Raw genomic sequence first — 18,680 nt, forward strand, 5'->3', positions numbered from 1 at the left:
AACACACCCCATTTATCTTCTGGACCAACATCCCATCAACACACCCCATTATCTTCTAGACCAACATCCCATCAACACCCCCCATTATCATCTAGACCAACATCCCATCAACACACCCCATTATCTTCTAGACCAACATCCCATCAACACACCCCATTTATCTTCTAGACCAACATCCCATCAACACACCCCATTATCTTCTAGACCAACATCCCATCAACACACCCCATTTATCTTCTGGACCAACATCCCATCAACACACCCCATTTATCCTCTGGACCAACATCCCATCAACACACCCCATTTATCTTCTGGACCAACATCCCATCAACACACCCCATTTATCTTCTAGACCAACATCCCATCAACACACCCCATTTATCTTCTGGACCAACATCCCATCAACACACCCCATTATCATCTAGACCAACATCCCATCAACACACCCCATTATCTTCTAGACCAACATCCCATCAACACCCCCCATTATCTTCTAGACCAACATCCCATCAACACCCCCCATTATCTTCTACACCAACATCCCATCAACACACCCTATTATCTTCTAGACCAACATCCCATCAACACACCCCATTATCTTCTAGACCAACATCCCATCAACACACCCCATTATCTTCTAGACCAACATCCCATCAACACACCCCATTTATCTTCTGGACCAACATCCCATCAACACACCCTATTATCTTCTAGACCAACATCCCATCAACACACCCCATTTATCTTCTGGACCAACATCCCATCAACACACCCCATTTATCTTCTAGACCAACATCCCATCAACACACCCCATTATCATCTAGACCAACATCCCATCAACACACCCCATTTATCTTCTGGACCAACATCCCATCAACACATCCCATTATCTTCTAGACCAACATCCCATCAACACACCCCATTTATCTTCTAGACCAACATCCCATCAACACACCCCATTTATCTTCTAGATCAACATCCCATTTATCTTCTAGACCAACATCCCATCAACACACCCCATTATCTTCTAGACCAACATCCCATCAACACACCCCATTTATCTTCTGGACCAACATCCCATCAACACACCCATTTATCTTCTAGACCAACATCCCATCAACACATCCCATTATCTTCTAGACCAACATCCCATCAACACACCCCATTTATCTTCTAGACCAACATCCCATCAACACACCCCATTTATCTTCTGGACCAACATCCCATCAACACACCCTATTATCTTCTAGACCAACATCCCATCAACACACCCCATTTATCTTCTGGACCAACATCCCATCAACACACCCCATTTATCTTCTAGACCAACATCCCATCAACACACCCCATTATCATCTAGACCAACATCCCATCAACACACCCCATTTATCTTCTGGACCAACATCCCATCAACACATCCCATTATCTTCTAGACCAACATCCCATCAACACACCCCATTTATCTTCTAGACCAACATCCCATCAACACACCCCATTTATCTTCTAGACCAACATCCCATTTATCTTCTAGACCAACATCCCATCAACACACCCCATTATCTTCTAGACCAACATCCCATCAACACACCCCATTTATCTTCTGGACCAACATCCCATCAACACACCCATTTATCTTCTAGACCAACATCCCATCAACACATCCCATTATCTTCTAGACCAACATCCCATCAACACACCCCATTTATCTTCTAGACCAACATCCCATCAACACACCCCATTTATCTTCTAGACCAACATCCCATCAACACACCCCATTTATCTTCTGGACCAACATCCCATCAACACACCCCATTATCTTCTAGACCAACATCCCATCAACACACCCCATTTATCTCCTGGACCAACATCCCATCAACACACCCCATTTATCTTCTGGACCAACATCCCATCAACACACCCCATTATCTTCTAGACCAACATCCCATCAACACACCCCATTTATCTTCTGGACCAACATCCCATCAACACACCCCATTATCTTCTAGACCAACATCCCATCAACACCCCCCATTATCATCTAGACCAACATCCCATCAACACACCCCATTATCTTCTAGACCAACATCCCATCAACACACCCCATTTATCTCCTGGACCAACATCCCATCAACACACCCCATTTATCTTGTGGACCAACATCCCATCAACACACCCCATTTATCTTCTGGACCAACATCCCATCAACACACCCTATTATCTTCTAGACCAACATCCCATCAACACACCCCATTTATCTTCTGGACCAACATCCCATCAACACACCCCATTTATCTTCTAGACCAACATCCCATCAACACACCCCATTATCATCTAGACCAACATCCCATCAACACACCCCATTTATCTTCTGGACCAACATCCCATCAACACATCCCATTATCTTCTAGACCAACATCCCATCAACACACCCCATTTATCTTCTAGACCAACATCCCATCAACACACCCCATTTATCTTCTAGATCAACATCCCATTTATCTTCTAGACCAACATCCCATCAACACACCCCATTATCTTCTAGACCAACATCCCATCAACACACCCCATTTATCTTCTGGACCAACATCCCATCAACACACCCATTTATCTTCTAGACCAACATCCCATCAACACATCCCATTATCTTCTAGACCAACATCCCATCAACACACCCCATTTATCTTCTAGACCAACATCCCATCAACACACCCCATTTATCTTCTAGACCAACATCCCATCAACACACCCCATTTATCTTCTGGACCAACATCCCATCAACACACCCCCTTATCTTCTAGACCAACATCCCATCAACACACCCCATTTATCTCCTGGACCAACATCCCATCAACACACCCCATTTATCTTCTGGACCAACATCCCATCAACACACCCCATTATCTTCTAGACCAACATCCCATCAACACACCCCATTTATCTTCTGGACCAACATCCCATCAACACACCCCATTATCTTCTAGACCAACATCCCATCAACACACCCCATTTATCTTCTGGACCAACATCCCATCAACACACCCCATTATCTTCTAGACCAACATCCCATCAACACACCCCATTTATCTTCTGGACCAACATCCCATCAACACACCCCATTTATCTTCTGGACCAACATCCCATCAACACCCCCCATTATCTTCTAGACCAACATCCCATCAACACACCCCATTTATCTTCTAGACCAACATCCCATCAACACACCCCATTTATCTTCTAGACCAACATCCCATCAACACACCCCATTATCATCTAGACCAACATCCCATCAACACACCGCATTTATCTTCTAGACCAACATCCCATCAACACACCCCATTTATCGTCTGGACCAACATCCCATCAACACATCCCATTTATCTTCTAGACCAACATCCCATCAACACACCCCATTATCTTCTAGACCAACATCCCATCAACACACCCCATTATCTTCTAGACCAACATCCCATCAACACACCCCATTTATCTTCTAGACCAACATCCCATCAACACATCCCATTATCTTCTAGACCAACATCCCATCAACACACCCCATTATCTTCTAGACCAACATCCCATCAACACACCCCATTTATCTTCTAGACCAACATCCCATCAACACACCCCATTATCTTCTAGACCAACATCCCATCAACACACCCCATTTATCTTCTGGACCAACATCCCATCAACACACCCCATTTATCTTCTGGACCAACATCCCATCAACACACCCCATTTATCTTCTAGACCAACATCCCATCAACACACCCCATTATCTTCTAGACCAACATCCCATCAACACACCCCATTTATCTTCTGGACCAACATCCCATCAACACACCCCATTATCATCTAGACCAACATCCCATCAACACACCCCATTATCTTCTAGACCAACATCCCATCAACACCCCCCATTATCTTCTAGACCAACATCCCATCAACACCCCCCATTATCTTCTAGACCAACATCCCATCAACACACCCTATTATCTTCTAGACCAACATCCCATCAACACATCCCATTATCTTCTAGACCAACATCCCATCAACACACCCCATTATCTTCTAGACCAACATCCCATCAACACACCCCATTTATCTTCTGGACCAACATCCCATCAACACACCCCATTTATCTTCTGGACCAACATCCCATCAACACCCCCCATTATCTTCTAGACCAACATCCCATCAACACACCCCATTTATCTTCTGGACCAACATCCCATCAACACACCCCATTTATCTTCTGGACCAACATCCCATCAACACACCCCATTTATCTTCTGGACCAACATCCCATCAACACACCCCATTTATCTTCTGGACCAACATCCCATCAACACACCCTATTATCTTCTAGACCAACATCCCATCAACACACCCCATTTATCTTCTGGACCAACATCCCATCAACACACCCCATTTATCTTCTAGACCAACATCCCATCAACACACCCCATTATCTTCTAGACCAACATCCCATCAACACACCCCATTTATCTTCTGGACCAACATCCCATCAACACACCCCATTATCATCTAGACCAACATCCCATCAACACACCCCATTATCTTCTAGACCAACATCCCATCAACACCCCCCATTATCTTCTAGACCAACATCCCATCAACACCCCCCATTATCTTCTAGACCAACATCCCATCAACACACCCTATTATCTTCTAGACCAACATCCCATCAACACATCCCATTATCTTCTAGACCAACATCCCATCAACACACCCCATTATCTTCTAGACCAACATCCCATCAACACACCCCATTTATCTTCTGGACCAACATCCCATCAACACACCCCATTTATCTTCTGGACCAACATCCCATCAACACCCCGTATTATCTTCTAGACCAACATCCCATCAACACACCCCATTTATCTTCTGGACCAACATCCCATCAACACACCCCATTTATCTTCTGGACCAACATCCCATCAACACACCCCATTTATCTTCTGGACCAACATCCCATCAACACACCCCATTTATCTTCTGGACCAACATCCCATCAACACACCCTATTATCTTCTAGACCAACATCCCATCAACACACCCCATTTATCTTCTGGACCCACATCCCATCAACACACCCCATTTATCTTCTAGACCAACATCCCATCAACACACCCCATTATCATCTAGACCAACATCCCATCAACACACCCCATTTATCTTCTGGACCAACATCCCATCAACACATCCCATTATCTTCTAGATCAACATCCCATCAACACACCCCATTTATCTTCTGGACCAACATCCCATCAACACACCCATTTATCTTCTAGACCAACATCCCATCAACACATCCCATTATCTTCTAGACCAACATCCCATCAACACACCCCATTTATCTTCTAGACCAACATCCCATCAACACACCCCATTTATCTCCTGGACCAACATCCCATCAACACACCCCATTTATCTTCTGGACCAACATCCCATCAACACACCCCATTATCTTCTAGACCAACATCCCATCAACACACCCCATTTATCTTCTGGACCAACATCCCATCAACACACCCCATTATCTTCTAGACCAACATCCCATCAACACACCCCATTTATCTTCTGGACCAACATCCCATCAACACACCCCATTATCTTCTAGACCAACATCCCATCAACACCCCCCATTATCATCTAGACCAACATCCCATCAACACACCCCATTATCTTCTAGACCAACATCCCATCAACACACCCCATTTATCTTCTAGACCAACATCCCATCAACACACCCCATTATCTTCTAGACCAACATCCCATCAACACACCCCATTTATCTTCTGGACCAACATCCCATCAACACACCCCATTTATCTTCTGGACCAACATCCCATCAAAACACCCCATTTATCTTCTGGACCAACATCCCATCAACACACCCCATTTATCTTCTAGACCAACATCCCATCAACACACCCCATTTATCTTCTGGACCAACATCCCATCAACACACCCCATTATCATCTAGACCAACATCCCATCAACACACCCCATTATCTTCTAGACCAACATCCCATCAACACCCCCCATTACACTGGACAACAAATTTTTACAAAAGTCATGTTACTGAAATAAAATTAGTCAATTCTTATCAATTTTTATGTGCTGAACACGAATATGACAGTCAAATTGCAAAATTGGCTCTAGTTTTTTTGTAATCTGCAAGAAATTAATGTTTACATAACGAAATGCATTCCAATAGTAAAAGGTCAACTGTAATAGCCTACCTATAAAAAATCAAGTCATTGACTACATCTTAGATTTCTTCGCCTGTCTCTTGTACAGCTGTTCGGGAGCATCTCTGAGGAGTGTCCAGCAGTAGTCAGCCAGCATTGTAGTGGACCATTTTCCCTGGTATCTTTGTTCCATTGTTGCGATATCTTGATGAAAACGTTCGCCGTGTTCATCACTAACAATACCACAGTTGCTAGGAAAGAAATCCAAATGGGAATGAAGGAAGTGAATCTTTAGAGACATATTGCAGCCAAGTTTCTTATACTTCATCAACATGTCTTCTACTAGTTCCTTATAGTTTTCTGCCCTAACATTTCCGAGGAAGTTTGTAGAAACTAGGCGAAAAGCATTCCATGCTTGTTTCGCGTCACCTTCCAGCAAGTTGTTGAACCGGTCATCTTTGAAAAGCTCTTGAATCTGAGGACCCACAAAAACTCCCTCTTTAATCTTTGCTTCGCTGAGTCGAGGGAATTTTTCATGCAGGTATCGGAATGCTGGCAAAGTCTGGTCAATGGCTTTCACGAAGTTCTTCATGAAACCTAGTTTGATGTGAAGGGGTGGTAGGAAGATTTTCTGAGCCTCAACCAGAGCTGGGTGTTGGATATTCTTCTCTCCAATGGCTACATTCTGCCTGTGAGTCCATTCCTTCCTCATGTAGTGCATTTCCCTTGCTCGGCTATCCCACTCGCATAAGAAACACATGTATTTTGTATATCCTTGCTGCAGTCCCATTAAAAGGGCAACTACCTTCAAATCACCACAGAGGTGCCAGCTGTACTTGTTATACTCAATGGAATTCAGTAGCTGCCTTAAGTTATCGTATGTCTCTTTCATGTGGACAGCATACGCTACTGGAATAGATGGAAGAATGTTTCCATTGTGCAAAAGCACAGCCTTGAGACTCAGTTTCGAAGAGTCCACAAATAGTCTCCATTCTTGTGGGTCATGAGTGATTTTTAAAGCATTCATGAGGCCCTCAATATCGGAACAGAATATCAGATTACTTTCCTTTCTGAAGAAAGGCTCCAATTGCTGGTGGCGCTTTCGATATGCAGTAATTGTGACATCTTCTTCTAGAAGATTCCATTGTTGGAGTCTTGATCCTAGCAATTCTGCCTTGTTCTTTGATAAGTCCAAATCACGAATCAGGTCATTTAGTTCTTCCTGTGTTATTCTGTGTGGGGTTGATGATGCACCACAGTGAAAATCTGGATCACTGCATGCTGATGGACCAGGAGAAGAACAGGTCGACTCACCTTTGTCTTCGTCAGATGAATCAAGAGAATATTCAGCTGGAGGTTCTGGAATAGGAAGTCCCTCACCATGTGGAACTGGTCTCAATGCAGACGGAATGTTTGGGTAGACTATTCTCGACTTCTTTCGCTTCGTTATTCCGCCGGAAAGAGGAGGAACCAAGCAGAAGTAACAGTCATTTAGGTGGTTGCTTGGCTCTCTCCACACCATTGGGACTGCAAACGGCATTGATGACCTTTTGCAATTCAACCACTGTGAAAGCTGTGTTGTACATGTAGCACAGCATATATGCGGAGCCCAAGGCTTGTCTTGGTCACCAACCTTGCATCCGAAGTAAAGATGATATGCCTTCTTCACTTGAGAATTGATACTTTTCTTCTGGTTGGCAAATGTCACTTCCCCACAAATATAGCAAAAATTGTCCGCGGTATTAACACACTTTCGAGGCATTACTGTTCTTTATTGTACGTAAATGGATAAAATAATAAGTTTTATGTAACAGTAGCTTGAACTGTCTCGCACAACGTCTAAAATATTTTAAATGCTGAACCTATCTGATTGGGCTTTTTAAAGTACACTGCTTACGTCAGCTTCAGCAGCCGCCTGGCATTAGTATAATAGGCCTACACATGTATAGTACACTGCTGACGTCAACTTACTTCAGCAGCTGCATGGCATTAGTATTGCATTGCATCAGAAAATGATGCAATCAACTGTGGATGATGTGAGCATGATGGTATTATGCAATGTTACATCATTATTCCGGATGTTGCTGCAGTCCTACTGGAGAAATTTACACAGTGAAACATAGAAAATGAGGTATATGAATATCTTCAAAACGAGAGCCAATACAAATTTTTCACGGTTATATTCGTGTTCGGCACACCAAAATACTACAGATTAGGGCCTTTTCAAGTCAGTAATGATTTCACTGTTGACCAGTGTTATCTTCTAGACCAACATCCCATCAACACCCCCCATTATCTTCTAGACCAACATCCCATCAACACACCCTATTATCTTCTAGACCAACATCCCATCAACACACCCCATTATCTTCTAGACCAACATCCCATCAACACACCCCATTATCTTCTAGACCAACATCCCATCAACACACCCCATTTATCTTCTGGACCAACATCCCATCAACACACCCCATTTATCTTCTGGACCAACATCCCATCAACACCCCCCATTATCTTCTAGACCAACATCCCATCAACACACCCCATTTATCTTCTGGACCAACATCCCATCAACACACCCCATTTATCTTCTGGACCAACATCCCATCAACACACCCCATTTATCTTCTGGACCAACATCCCATCAACACACCCCATTTATCTTCTAGACCAACATCCCATCAACACACCCCATTTATCTTCTAGACCAACATCCCATCAACACACCCCATTTATCTTCTAGACCAACATCCCATCAACACACCCCATTTATCTTCTAGACCAACATCCCATCAACACACCCCATTATCATCTAGACCAACATCCCATCAACACACCCCATTTATCTTCTGGACCAACATCCCATCATCTTCTAGACCAACATCCCATCAACACACCCCATTTATCTTCTAGACCAACATCCCATCAACACACCCCATTTATCTTCTAGACCAACATCCCATCAACACATCCCATTTATCTTCTAGACCAACATCCCATCAACACACCCCATTATCTTCTAGACCAACATCCCATCAACACACCCCATTTATCTTCTGGACCAACATCCCATCCACACCCATTTATCTTCTAGACCAACATCCCATCAACACCCCCCATTATCTTCTAGACCAACATCCCATCAACACACCCCATTTATCTTCTAGACCAACATCCCATCAACACACCCCATTTATCTTCTAGACCAACATCCCATCAACACACCCCATTTATCTTCTGGACCAACATCCCATCAACACACCCCATTATCTTCTAGACCAACATCCCATCAACACACCCCATTTATCTCCTGGACCAACATCCCATCAACACACCCCATTTATCTTCTGGACCAACATCCCATCAACACACCCCATTATCTTCTAGACCAACATCCCATCAACACACCCCATTTATCTTCTGGACCAACATCCCATCAACACACCCCATTATCTTCTAGACCAACATCCCATCAACACACCCCATTTATCTTCTGGACCAACATCCCATCAACACACCCCATTATCTTCTAGACCAACATCCCATCAACACCCCCCATTATCATCTAGACCAACATCCCATCAACACACCCCTTTATCTTCTAGACCAACATCCCATCAACACACCCCATTTATCTTCTAGACCAACATCCCATCAACACACCCCATTTATCTTCTGGACCAACATCCCATCAACACACCCCATTTATCTTCTAGACCAACATCCCATCAACACACCCTATTTATCTTCTAGACCAACATCCCATCAACACACCCCATTATCATCTAGACCAATATTCCATCAACACACCCCATTATCTTCTAGACCAACATCCCATCAACACACCCCATTATCTTCTAGACCAACATCCCATCAACACACCCCATTTATCTTCTAGACCAACATCCCATCAACACACCCCATTTATCTTCTAGACCAACATCCCATCAACACACCCCATTATCATCTAGACCAACATCCCATCAACACACCCCATTATCTTCTAGACCAACATCCCATCAACACACCCCATTATCATCTAGACCAACATCCCATCAACACACCCTATTTATCTTCTGGACCAACATCCCATCAACACACCCCATTTATCTTCTAGACCAACATCCCATCAACACATCCCATTTATCTTCTAGACCAACATCCCATCAACACACCCCATTTATCTTCTAGACCAACATCCCATCAACACATCCCATTATCTTCTAGACCAACATCCCATCAACACATCCCATTATCTTCTAGACCAACATCCCATCAACACATCCCATTATCTTCTAGACCAACATCCCATCAACACACCCCATTTATCTTCTAGACCAACATCCCATCAACACACCCCATTTATCTTCTAGACCAACATCCCATCAACACACCCCATTTATCTTCTAGACCAACATCCCATCAACACACCCCATTTATCTTCTAGACCAACATCTCATCAACACATCCCATTATCTTCTGGACCAACATCCCATCAACACACCCCATTATCTTCTAGACCAACATCCCATCAACACACCCCATTATCTTCTAGACCAACATCCCATCAACACACCCCATTTATCTTCTAGACCAACATCCCATCAACACACCCTATTTATCTTCTAGACCAACATCCCATCAACACACCCCATTAATCTTCTAGACCAACATCCCATCAACACACCCCATTTATCTTCTGGACCAACATCCCATCAACACACCCCATTTATCTTCTAGACCAACATCCCATTATCTTCTAGACCAACATCCCATCAACACATCCCATTTATCTTCTGGACCAACATCCCATCAACAAACCCCATTTATCTTCTAGACCAACATCCCATCAACACACCCCATTTATCTTCTGGACCAACATCCCATCAACACACCCCATTTATCTTCTAGACCAACATCCCATTATCTTCTAGACCAATATCCCATCAACACACCCCATTTATCTTCTAGACCAACATCCCATCAACACACCCCATTTATCTTCTGGACCAACATCCCACCAACACACCCCATTTATCTTCTAGACCAATATCCCATCAACACACCCCATTTATCTTCTAGACCAACATCCCATCAACACACCCCATTTATCTTCTCGACCAATATCCCATCAACACACCCCATTATCTTCTAGACCAACATCCCATCAACACACCCCATTTATCTTCTAGACCAACATCCCATCAACACACCCCATTTATCTTCTAGACCAACATCCCACCAACACACCCCATTTATCTTCTAGACCAACATCCCATCAACACACTCCATTTATCTTCTAGACCAATATCCCATCAACACACCCCATTATCTTCTAGACCAACATCCATTCAACACATCCCATTTATCTTCTGGACCAATATCCCATCAACACACCCCATTTATCTTCTAGACCAACATCCCATCAACACATCCCATTATCTTCTAGACCAATATCCCATCAACACATCCCATTTATCTTCTAGACCAACATCCCATCAACACACTCCATTTATCTTCTAGACCAATATCCCATCAACACACCCCATTATCTTCTAGACCAACATCCCATCAACACATCCCATTTATCTTCTGGACCAATATCCCATCAACACACCCCATTTATCTTCTAGACCAACATCCCATCAACACATCCCATTTATCTTCTAGACCAATATCCCATCAACACACCCCATTATCTTCTAGACCAACATCCCATCAACACATCCCATTTATCTTCTGGACCAACATCCCACCAACACACCCCACTTATCTTCTAGACCAACATCCCATCAACACACTCCATTTATCTTCTAGACCAATATCCCATCAACACACCCCATTATCTTCTAGACCAACATCCCATCAACACATCCCATTTATCTTCTGGACCAACATCCCATCAACACACCCCATTTATCTTCTAGACCAACATCCCATCAACACACCCCATTTATCTTCTCGACCAATATCCCATCAACACACCCCATTTATCTTCTCGACCAATATCCCATCAACACATCCCATTTATCTTCTAGACCAACATCCCATCAACACATCCCATTTATCTTCTAGACCAACATCCCATCAACACACCCCATTTATCTTCTGGACCAACATCCCATCAACACACCCCATTATCTTCTAGACCAACATCCCATCAACACACCCCATTATCATCTAGACCAACATCCCATTAACACACCCCATTTATCTTCTAGACCAACATCCCATCAACAAACCCCATTTATCTTCTAGACCAACATCCCATCAACATATATCCAATTGATTTTAATGGACAACCATACAAACAATATTCACTGTCATAAAGACAATGTTTTGTGGGTAATTTTAATAGCAGCAGATTTGTTAACCAAGACAACTGCTTATCAGTAATTTGCCTGTCCATAATTCAAACAGTTTGGATGTACCCATTAGTTACTTATCCTAATAGTCACTGCTGGTGTATTATAGAGTCCAGAAGTACTAGTATTTCATAAATGCAGTTACAGTTACTGGTGTATTATCAATAGTTTTGAAGTAATAAGTCTCTCAAAAATATTTATGGTTGCAGGTGTATTATCAATTTATGTGAGATTCTAGCATTTCATGAAGTATTTACAGTACCTGTTGTATTATCAATTGATATGATATACTAGTATTTCCTCAAAATATTTACAGTTGCAGGTGTATTATCAACAGTTCTGAAGTACTTGAATTTTATAAAAGTATTTACATTTCTTGCATGAACTGGCTGATGCAAAATCACAGTTCATAATATCTGTCTTCACTTCTATTTAAGATACTCACATCTACTTGTCTGAGGAATGTAAGATTTGACTGCTATTTAAGACACTGACATCGGCTCATCAGAGTAATTTAAGATTTTACTGCTGTTTAAGACACTGACATCGGCTCATCAGTGTAATTTAAGATTTGACTGCTATTTAAGACACTAACATCAGCTCATCAGAGTAATTTAAGATTTGACTATTTAAGACACTGACATCGGCTCATCAGTGTAATGTAAGGTCTGACTGTTATTTAAGACACTGACATCAGCTCGTCAGATTAATGTAAGATTTTACTGCTATTTAAGTCACTGACATCGGCTCGTCAGAGTAATGTAAGGTCTGACTGTTATTTAAGACACTGACATCAGCTCGTCAGAGTAATGTAAGATTTTTACTGTTATCTAAGACACTGACATCAGCTCATCAGAGTAATGTAAGATTTTACTGCTATTTAAGACAATGACATCGGCTCATCAGAGTAATGTAAGATTTGACTGATATTTAAGACACTGACATCGGCTCGTCAGAGTAATGTAAGATTTGACTGACATTTAAGACACTCACATCTACTCATTAGAAGAATGGATGATCCAACTGCTTTATTTCCTTCAAAAATGGGGAGTTTTTATATTAAATTTGAATTTACAACACTGCATTAAGATCAATGACTTCAATGACAGATCTTGTCAAACTAATAAATGGATAGAACTCTGGCATGATGCATGTTTGTCAAAAAACTACAGCCCCAAAACTCTATACCATGTGCCACAGCCTTTACTTTTGTAAACATTTGCGTAGAAAGTGAAATCATAGCTGTAAACAGCTAGGCCATGGAATTCTTTTCATTTTAAATTCAATGGTCTCAGATGGAGAAAATGAAAATAAAATCCTGTCAAAATTTTCTATCTGCTAAAAAATGTGAAATATTTATTTTTTCATGAAACAACAAAAATGACTAGATGCAATCCTCTAATTCATTTAATGACAATGCCTTGATAGAGTCACCTCTAAAACATGTTCTAAACATGGAAAAACCTACTGTATGTTATTTTATTTTTTTCAAAGTAAAACATTTTGAAAGATCACCTTAATTGGAAGTTTAGTACATTTAATCTTTGTTCCCCTTACCTGTGCCCTAAGGGGTAGCACTAGAAATCACTCCCATGTGGACAAGTATAATAAAATATCTAAAGTGAATTTCTACAGGATAGACACATGGCTTGCTATCAGTGGTAATTCACTAGCCCAATACTTTTGAATTTCCCATCAACCCCAAGGCTAGTAAATTTCTGATCAAACTACCAGTGTTCAGAATCTCAATAGTCTGTTGGCTAGTTAATCTTGATCTGTGTCTGACATTCTTTTGGGGGCAAGGACTAGTAGAGATTAACCAAGACTAGTAATTTTCTCAATCTACTTGTCATGGCTGAAAAGAAATTATATTAAATTCAGGGCCTTAGACAGGCAAATAGCGGGTACCAAAAATCATGGAGATAATATTAAATACATATTCAAGTGAAGTTACTCCACAATAATAATAATTTTATTTAGACCGGAGAAGCATATATAAAAAAGTAACACATGCAACAAAAATATACACAACTTAATGATCTGCTGTCTGTAATGAGTTTTCAGGAATCCAAGACAATCATTCAGTGCTGACTGGACGTCTGATCAGCACCATTTTCATTTAGGATCAACTAGTTATCATTTAAAAGTCTTCTGGAGAAAATCATGTTAATATGACCATCATGGTGGCTATAATGTATGCATGGATAGCATGATTTTCACTTAGAACCAACCTGATATCATAACCCATGATGTCAATATGACATCAAAGATCTCCAACATGGCTGCCATGGTGGCCATATTGCCACCATTTCGCTTAGACATGTCTTCTGATGAAAATCCTATGTCAATATGACTTTCCATTACAAGTAGCAATAACAGGACTTTCAAGATGGACACCATAGCGGAAAAATCCGAGATCACATTGGAACCATTTTCATTCAGGACCAACATAATAAAAATCTCAGTGTAAACCCCAAGTTGATATCACCATCCATTCAGAAGGAATAGCAATAACAAGATTTTCAAGCTGGCCAACTTGGCAGCCATACTGGATGTCCAAGTGACACCATTCTCATTTTGGACTAACCAGACATCAGGGTGAATGTGCTTGTGTAAGTTTTCATAGCAATCCTTGAATAAGTTCACGAGAAGTAGTGAAAACAAATTCATGCTAACTGACAGGTTGACAATGGACAACAGGCCATCCTATCAGCCATTTGGTCTATGACAACCTGAGGTAAAAGTTGCACGGCATTCAACACAGCATACATACACAAAAACAAAACCAATTACAGTATAATACAGCAGCAGCAGAGGTTTTATATATATATATATATATATATATATATATATATATATATATATATATATATATATATATATAGAGAGAGAGAGAGAGAGAGAGAGAGAGAGAGATAGATATATCAGAAATAACATACAGGTCTGTTCACCCTCTCTGCTGCTAATACTAACAGAACACACAAGGAAGGCTAAAACCACATATTAAATTATTACTACAATGCCTACACCAGCAATACAACAACATAAGACTGCACATGCATGCATCAAGACCCGAGTACATACTATGCCCACTGTTATGTTAAAAAGTCAATATTTAAAATAAAGAATGAAAATGAATACATGAATTTCCATTTCAAAAGGTCTATACATTACAAGATTTTCAAGATGGCTGCTGTCGTGACCATGTTTGATGCCAGACAGGAATCATTCTCATTCAGGACCAACTAGACATCATAAGAAATCTTCAAATGAAAACTCCATGACATTATGACTTTCTGTTCAGAAGTAACAATAACAACATTTTAAAGATAAATGCTGTGGAAACCATAGTGGATATCAGATCAGCACCATTTTCATTCTGAACCAACAAGACATCATAAGAAGTCTTTTACTGAAAACCCCATGTTGATATGAACGACCATCCGGGAAAAAAAACTGATACAATTTTCAACATGTCAGCTGTGGAAGCCATATTGGATGTCTGATCCTAATGATTCTCATTTGGACCAACTAGACATCATAAGAAGTTTTCTTGTCAAAACCCCATGTCAATATGGCTTTCGGTTCAGGAGAAGCAGCAATAATTGGGTTTTCAAGATGACAAGGGGTGGCCCATACTGAAAATATTATTATTTTTTCTAACAAATGTATTACCTCCATTGAAAAACTCCCCCTTAACAAATTCCTCAACCCCTACTTCCTCTAGGCCAATTCCAACCAACTTAACGTTGTTAGCATCAAGCCGAGGTTTCAGGGCACTAAGCTGCCTCGCACCGAGGCGACAAAAAGGTCATCCAAAACGTCTAAAGAATGTGATCACACATGGCTGATTCTCCCAAAAGGTCTGTATGGCAGCCATCTGAAAAAAAGGTTTTCAAGTTTTTCAATAATCAAGATTAAATGAAGAAAATATAGACAGAATTTATCTATCACATAAGCAGGATCCTCTTTGGTCATATTTACAAGACAGTGATTGCCTTGATCACATTTCCTTATATGCGAGAATGAGAATATTTTTTCGGTGTCTCTTGATTGTTACTTAGCATGATTAAATGGTGTTGATTAATAAAGTTATAACCAAATTCATGATAATTGGAGCGATGCAGTTTAAGTCAATTCCATTCAGATTCTACCAGCACAGGGCACAAATTACAGAAAATGAACATCTATGATCTAGAAATTTGAGGATATTTTTAGTTCAAGATAATAATAATAATATTAATAATAATTAATCATAATAATAATAATAATGAGGACTTTGTATAACGCTTAATCTTTAGAAGCTCTAAGCGCTTTACAACATTAGACAACACCTATAAGATAAAAAACATAATAATATTATTACAAAAATAAACACCATGAAATTAGAAAAACATTAAAAAATAAAAAACATGCTGAGAATATTTCAGGTAGGAAACATTATTAGGTCTTTAAGTTTGTTCTTGCAGTCAAAATAAGTGAGTTTTGAGAGCCCTCTTGAATGTGATCACTGTGTCTTTGTGTCTAAGTTCAGTGGGCGACTCATTCCACGTTGGTGGGCCTTGGTATGCAAAAGAACGCTGTCCATATGACTTTGATTTCATAGTGGGAATAATGAGTATACAATTGTCAGAAGAGGAGCATAAGTATCTTGCTGGTGTGTACACATGGGTGAGGTCGGATAGATATGTTGGACTAGAGTCAGACAGTAAAACGTAGTACAGAGAACAAATTTTGTGTTTGATTCTGGATCGAATGGATAGCCAGTGTAGGGTACAGAGCAGCGGGGAGGTGTGCTCTGATCGTGGTACTCTAAGTATGATCCGAGCAGCTGTGTTTTGAACTTTCTGAAGTTTCTGGAGTAGATATTGAGATGAACCAGACAGAATTGAGTTACAATAGTCCAGTCTTGAAAGTACTAATGAACACACAAGTGTTTTAGTGGCATGAACTGAAAGATATTTGCGAATTGAGCTGATGCGTCTCAGCCCAAGATATGCAGCCTTGCATATGTTCATGACATGTTGGTGCAATGTGAGAGTACTGTCCAGAGTAACACTTAGGTTTCGTATTGATTGTGTGAATTTAATGTTGGTGTTGCTGATATTTATTGTTAGAGGTAAAGGATGTGAATGAGAAAGTCTTTGTGTTGTGATCAGAATGGTCTCAGTTTTATCATCATTCATCTGCAGCTTGTTACATGTCATCCATATGCGAGATGAGAATATTTTTTCGGTATCTCTTGATTGTTACTTAGGATGATTAAATGGTGTTGATTAATAAAGTTATAACCAAATTCATGATAATTGAAGCGATGTAGTTTAAGTCAATTCCATTCAGATTCTACCAGCACTGGACAAAAATTACAGAAAATGAATATCTGTGATCTAGAAATTTGAGGCTATTTTTAGTTCAAGATTCTAACATTGAGAACTCAATTGTTTTATCATTTGCATTATATTATAATCAAGATAATTGCAACTGAAAAAGTTTTTAAACACAGATCACAATACAGTAAGCTTGTTATGTGCTTTTATTGCTTTTCAATATTATCAATACTGTTTTAGTATAAATGTCTCTCAGTTATGTCAAACAGCAAGTGAAATATTGCAAAGGAAACTAAAATCAACATATTTCTTTATACTCTCCAGAGCTCTGAACCATGATCTACAGTCAATCTATAGTGTTCTATCAATTTCCCACAAGTAAAAAAGATCCAGTGAATCAAGTTCAATGAATATTAAGAATTAACTGAATTATACAAATGGGTTTTATTTGACATAACATGTACAACAATATGAACTAGTATAAATGCCAAGCATATACTAACAACTCTATTAAAACTGTTTTTAAAAATGAAGACCTGCACTTGTATATGTGGTAATTAGTGCCTGTCAGCTAGGTTACAGACATCAGACCAGAATGCCTGTCAGCTAGGTTACAGACATCAGACCAGAATGCCTGTCAGCTAGGTTACAGACATCAGACCAGAATGCGTCAGCTAGGTTATAGACATCAGACCAGAATGTGTCAGCTAGGTTAAAGACATTAAACCAGAATGCCTGTCAGCTAGGTTATAGACATTAGACCAGAA

At 40.5% G+C, this 18,680-nt stretch overlaps 1 protein-coding gene across 1 annotated transcript in view; it reads right to left on the reverse strand.

Annotated features, from left to right (window-relative positions):
• Positions 1–18,680, reverse strand: part of LOC149781653 (prostamide/prostaglandin F synthase-like) — a 54,577-nt gene that overhangs the window by 29,268 nt on the left and 6,629 nt on the right. The window contains exon 2 of the mRNA XM_089935728.1: positions 16,262–16,466. The gene's annotated coding sequence lies outside the window, so the exon portion shown is untranslated. The remainder of the gene's footprint in view (positions 1–16,261; positions 16,467–18,680) is intronic.

Source organism: Sinohyriopsis cumingii, chromosome 15, assembly GCF_028554795.1.
Source record: "Sinohyriopsis cumingii isolate HCF-2022 chromosome 15, ASM2855479v2, whole genome shotgun sequence".
NCBI lineage: Eukaryota > Metazoa > Mollusca > Bivalvia > Unionida > Unionidae > Sinohyriopsis > Sinohyriopsis cumingii.